The sequence below is a fragment of the Macaca thibetana genome, chromosome 6 (assembly GCF_024542745.1).
Source record: "Macaca thibetana thibetana isolate TM-01 chromosome 6, ASM2454274v1, whole genome shotgun sequence".
NCBI lineage: Eukaryota > Metazoa > Chordata > Mammalia > Primates > Cercopithecidae > Macaca > Macaca thibetana.
The window spans coordinates 124,429,061-124,435,060 of NC_065583.1; the positions used below are offsets into that span (position 1 = coordinate 124,429,061).

General features: G+C 44.5%; 1 pseudogene; it reads left to right on the plus strand.

The window, feature by feature from the left end:
* Positions 1 to 4,605, plus strand: part of LOC126956175 (adenylate kinase 4, mitochondrial-like) — a 45,880-nt pseudogene extending 41,275 nt beyond the window's left edge.
* Positions 4,606 to 6,000: the final 1,395 nt, after the last annotated feature.

Consider the following 6,000-nt stretch of genomic DNA (forward strand, 5'->3'; position numbering starts at 1 on the left):
TCATTCTCTGCCCAGTAGTTTCTGCCACCCATTTCTTGTACCCTGGTATGATATGGCCACATAGATCAGGTTTTGAATCCTGGCTCCACTAACTACTTTGCTAGGTCATCTTTTTTTTTTTTTTTTTTTTTTTTGAGACGGAGTCTCGCTCTGTCACCCAGGCTGAAGTGCAGTGGCCGGATCTCAGCTTACTGCAAGCTCCGCCTCCCAGGTTTACGCCATTCTCCTGCCTCAGCCTCCCAAGTAGCTGGGACTACAGGCGCCCGCCACCTCGCCCTGCTAGTTTTTTTTGCGTGTGTTTTTTAGTAGAGACGGGGTTTCACCGTGTTCGCCAGGATGGTCTCGATTTCCTGACCTCGTGATCCGCCCGTCTCGGCCTCCCAAAGTGCTGGGATTACAGGCGAGAGGCACCGCGTCCGGCCTGCTAGGTCATCTTGAGCAAGCAAGTTAATTAACATCTCCAATCTATTATTCATCGAAGAGAATGGATGTAAGAAGCTTAACAGGGTTTCTGGCACAGAGTTCATAATTTATTTCTTGTTCTTCCTTCTTTAAATAAGTCATAATCTTTCCAGGCTTCATATTTCCCAACTGTCTGGACTACTAAATAACAACACATCCTTTTAATCATCCTGCCTCAGCCTCTCAAGTAGCTGGGACTACAGGCGCATGCCACCACGCCCAGCTAATTTTTAATCAATATCATCAATTGAATCAAAGAATTGTTTGAGTCCCTACTAAGGGTAAGACCTGTTTTACATTCTTTTGGGCACACAAATAACTGAAAAATAATTCTTGATTTTTCTGAGTTTTTTATCCTACATGGAGAATACTGGGGTCTGCTATATCATGACTGTAATATAGATCAGGTATGACAAGCACTGTAAGAAAAATACAAATTTGTATGCAAAGGAGGAAGAGGCTGCCACAGGAAGACTCTGTCAGCTATAGACTGATTATTTTTGAGAGTAGCGTTCCCTAAATACAAAGTCCTCACTTAACGTCATCAGTAGGTTCTTGGAAACTGACTTTAGGCAAAACGGCTTATAACAACACCAATTTCACATAGGTTAATTGATACAAACAAGAGTCAAGTTCTGATCATTTCTGGTCATAAAAACACCTTGAAACTTTTTTTTTTTTTTTTGAGATGGAGTTTCACTCCTGTTGCCCATGCTGGGGTGCAATGACACAATCTCGGCTCACCGCAACCTCCGCCTCCTGGGTTCGAGCAATTCTCTTGCCTCAGCCTCCAGAGCGTCTGGGATTACTAGCATATGCCACCATGCCCAGCTGTTTAATTAGCAAGCCTGAAAAGTAATGACTTGTGTGCCAACCAATGCTGACCTACTCTCTCCACCCACATTCTCTGATAAAGAACTTTGATGCTTTTCCCCCCAAGAGTTTTTTAAAGTGTTATGAAAACACAACTTCAATACAAGTTTCCTAACCTACACCTACACCCTATAGGAATTCTGGAACCATCACTTGAACTATCATTTCATATAGAGCATTAACATGTCATTAATTGTGAATACTTGCCAATTTTGGTTGTAAATTGTTTGGCATTATTTTGTAAAGCAGAACATATGCATATCCATATTCCTAAGGTTTCTGTAACAAAACACTACAGATTTGAAACGAGACATTTATTCTCTCACAGTTCTGGAGTCCAGAAATCCTAAGTCAGTTTCACTGGGCTGAAATTAATGTGCTGGCAGGGCACTCTGTTTTCTGCTCTTCTGTTTGGAGTCAAATCTCCCTCTGCCTCCCACTTATAATGACACTTGTGATTGCAGTTAGGGACTGCCCAGATAATCCAGGATAATCTTCCTATCCCAGGACCCTTCACTTGATCACATCTTCAAAGACTGTTTTCCCATACAACAGTCACAGGTTTGAGAATTGGAATGTGGACAAGACTAATATGCATGTGCTTCTTTTTTTTTTTTTTTATTTGGAGTCTCACTTTGTCCCCAGGCTGGAGTGCAGTGGCACAATCTTGGCTCACTGCAACATCCGCCTCCCAGGTTCCAGCGATTCTCTTGCCTCAGCCTCCTGAGTAGCTAGGATTACAGGCACCCGCCACCACACTTGGCTAATTTTTTTTGTATTTTTAGTAGAGATGGGGGTTTCACCGTATTGGCCAGGCTGGTCTCGAACTCCTGACCTCAGGTGATCCACCCGCCTCGGCCTCCCAAAGTGTGGGATTACAGGAATGAGCCACTGCACTTGGCCATACCTTTAAACTTCTAAATAAAGACCAAAATACTTCTAATATTAAACAATGAAATAAATGTGAGTTATGCATACATTTAAGAAAGATTCATAAAAACAAGACAATGATTTACCCAATTTTTGTTGTTTTTCAGACGGGGTCTCACTCTGTCCCCCAGGCTGAAGTGCAATGGTGCAATCACGGCTCACTACAGCCTTGACCTCTCTGGGCTCAGGTGATCCTCTCACCTCAGACTCCCCAGTAGCTGGGACTACAGGTGCACACCACCACACCTAGCTAATTTTTTGTATTGTTTTGTAGAGACCATGTTTTGCCATGTTGCCCAGGCTGGTCTAAAACTCCTGGGCTGAAGCGATCTGCCTGCCTTGGCCTCCCAAAGTGTCAGGATTACACTTTGAGCCACTAGGCCCAGCCTACCCAATTTTTGGTGAATCAGTGAGTGAAGGTGGTTGTAGTAGTGCTGGGTTAAATTAAGGAAGAAATGTTTGCAAAATGAAAAATGTAAGCAACGGCTCTTACCACATGCAGTTAAAACACACACACACACACACACACACAAATACAGTGGGTCTGCTGAGCGTTTTCAGATCATCTACTGTTGTATATTTGTATGATTATCATACACTCATCAGTTTTTATTTTATAATAATTTGTATTTATTTATTTTGATTTTCCAGCCCATTTATTCCAGTTCAGGGTTAATGCCTGTCTTGTCAGTTCAGGGTGTAAGGCAGGAACCAGCCCTGGACAGGATGGCATCCCATCACAGGGCACATTCATACACAAACTCACTCAGACCGGGACCATGTAGAGACATGCCCCTTCACCTCATGTGGACATTTTTGGGATATGGGAGGAAACTGGACCGCCGAGAGAAAACCCAGGCATATATGGGGAGAACGTGCAAACTCCACACAGGCAGTGGCCCCAGCTGGGTGTCAATTTTTTTTTCTCATCAACATTATAATGGAATGAGGTTCTTCAAGAATCTGCTGTATGAGACTAACCCAGAGTAATTTTTCAAATTGCTAGATTTAATGAATCAGAATTGCTAAGAAATATGCTGGATAATCTACATACTTAACAAGCCTCCCAGGTGATTCTTCTCATTAGGGAGATTTGGGAAATTTCTAGATGAGTGCTTCTCTAGAGTTAATGTGCATAGGAATCACTTGGGATCTTGTTTAAAATGCACTGTTAGGGCCGGGCGCGGTGGCTTACACCTGTAATCCTAGTATTTTGGGAGACAGAGGCGGGCGGATCACCTGAAGTCAGGATTTCCAGACCAGCCTGGTCAACATGGTGAAACCCAGTCTCTACTAACAATACAAAAATTAGCTGGGCGTGGTGGCGCATGCCTATAATCCCAGCTACTCGGGAGGCTGAAGCAGGAGAATCGCTTGAACCCGGGAGGCGCAGGTTGCAGTGAGCCGAGATCGCGCTACTGCACTCCGGCCTGGGCCACAAAAGCAAAACTCCGTCTCAAACAAACAAACAAACAAAAAAACAGCACAAGCGGAGGGTACTAGAGGTAGGGGACCTAGAAACAAAATTCCAGGGCTCCCTCCCGGGCCGCGGTCTGGGCTGCACGTTTGGCCGCCAAGCTCCTCGCGAAGGCTGTGGCTTCCAAACTCTTGCGCGCGGTCATCCTCGCGCCCCCGCACCCCCCACCGGCTCGGGCACGGGCACTGTGTGCCAGAGGATCGCCCAGAACTTTGGCTTCCAGGATCTCTCCAGCGGGCACTTCTTGCGGGAGAACATCAAGGCCAACACCGAAGTTGGTGAGATGGCAAAACAGTATATAGAAAAAAGTCTTTTGGTTCCAGACCATGTGATCACACGCCTAATGATGTCCGAGTTAGAGAATAGGCGTGGCCAGCACTGGCTCCTCCATGGGTTTCCTAGGACATTACGACAAGCCGAAGCGCTGGACAAGAATCTGTGACGTGGATCTAGTAATCAGTTTGAAGATTCCATTTGAAACACTTAAACATCGTCTCAGCTGCTGTTGGATTCACCCTCCTGGCGGAAGGGTATATAACATGGACTTCAATCCACCTCATATACATGGGATTGATGACGTCGCTGGTGAACCATTAGTCCAGTAGGAGGATGATAAACCTGAAGCAGTTGCTGCCAGGCTAAGACAGCAAGGATGTGGCAAAGCCAGTCATTGAATTATACAAGAGCCGAGGAGTTCTCCACCAATTTTCTGGGACAGAGACTAACAAAATCCGGCCTTAAGTTTACACACTTTTCTCAAACATGATCACACCTATTCAGTCCAAAGAAGCATATTAACCCTGCCCAATGGAAGAACCAGGAAGATGTGGTCATTCACTCAATTATGTGTGTAGTATTTGTGTTGTGTCCAAATTAGAAGTTAGCTAAGGAAGCTTGCAGCCTCTTTTCTAGTTGAAATGGTGAACTGATAGGAAAACAAATGAGTAGAAAGAGTTACCGAAGAGGCCCTCCTCTGCCTTTCAAAAGGAAGGTCACCTACACATGTTTAACGTGTCTCTGCAAGTCTCAAGCCCTTCACGGGAAAACAAGTACAGTGTGGATTTCAAACGGGGTGTAACTTCAGCTCCAGCTGATTTTTGACAGCTGTGTTGTTGCTGTGGCATCCTTTTTCCCACTTGATGGTGATGGCTTCTGGTTCTCCCCATTCCCACAAAGGCTGTTGAACCACAGCTCCCGGAAGCCTGAGTCCGCTAAGGGCTCTAGCCCAGATTTGTCCCATGCTTTCTGCTGTGTGCCTTCCTGGTGACAATGAAATTGAGGCTACTTACTCTCAGTGGTTGTTTCTCTGGTCTTGAGTGGCTGTGTCAACAGTTCATTTCTTTTTTTTCCAGTAGGAATAACTCCTTTTCTGCATTCATGCTCCATAGAGTGTCTCCTTTTCAGACATCCTGGGATGAAAGAATTTGACTTCTATTTCTTTTTAGACTGCATTTTTTTGACATTTGTTTTCACTTTTAGGCTATTAAACAAAACAGGTAGTTATTGTTCTTATCCCTCTCAAATTCTTCTAAGAACTGAGAGTGAGGGGACTGTATTGAATCTCCGTATGCACTGGGAACTGAGCTATGAAGAGGATCTTACTAAACTGCTGGTCTGACACTCATGGATTGACACTGTTCCTTTCTTTGTGAAAAAAATTAAACCCCTAAAAGTCGTTCAAGAACCCCCTAAAGTCTTTTGGGAATCCTCAAAAACCATGGGAACTGTAAGTATTTAGCTACATAAATGTTGTAAGATCACATCTTATGTATAAAAGTAGTAAGATCATTTGGAATTACTGGACTAATTGAATAGTTAAGGTTTCTATTCAGGAGAATACAATGTATTTTGAAAGTGCTGCTAACTATTAATGCTGACAGTGTTTCACTCCTATGAGTGACTCAAATATATTATAAATGGGTGGTAAAGGCCGGGCATGGTGACTGACGCCTGTAATCCCAGCACTTTGGGAGGCCAAGGCAGGCAGATCACGAGGTCAGGAGATTGAGACCATCCTGGCTAACATGGTGAAACCCCGTCTCTACTTAAAAAAAAAAAAAAATTAGCCAGGCGTGGTGGGGGGCGCTTGTAGTCCCAGCTACTCGGGAGGCTGAGGCAGGAGAATGGCGTGAACCCGGGAGGCGGAGCTTGTAGTAAGCCCAGACTGTGCTACTGCACTCCAGCCTGGTTGACAGAGTGAGACTCCGTCTCAAAGAAAAAAAATAAAATAAATAGGTGGTAAAGGGAACAGAGCCTGT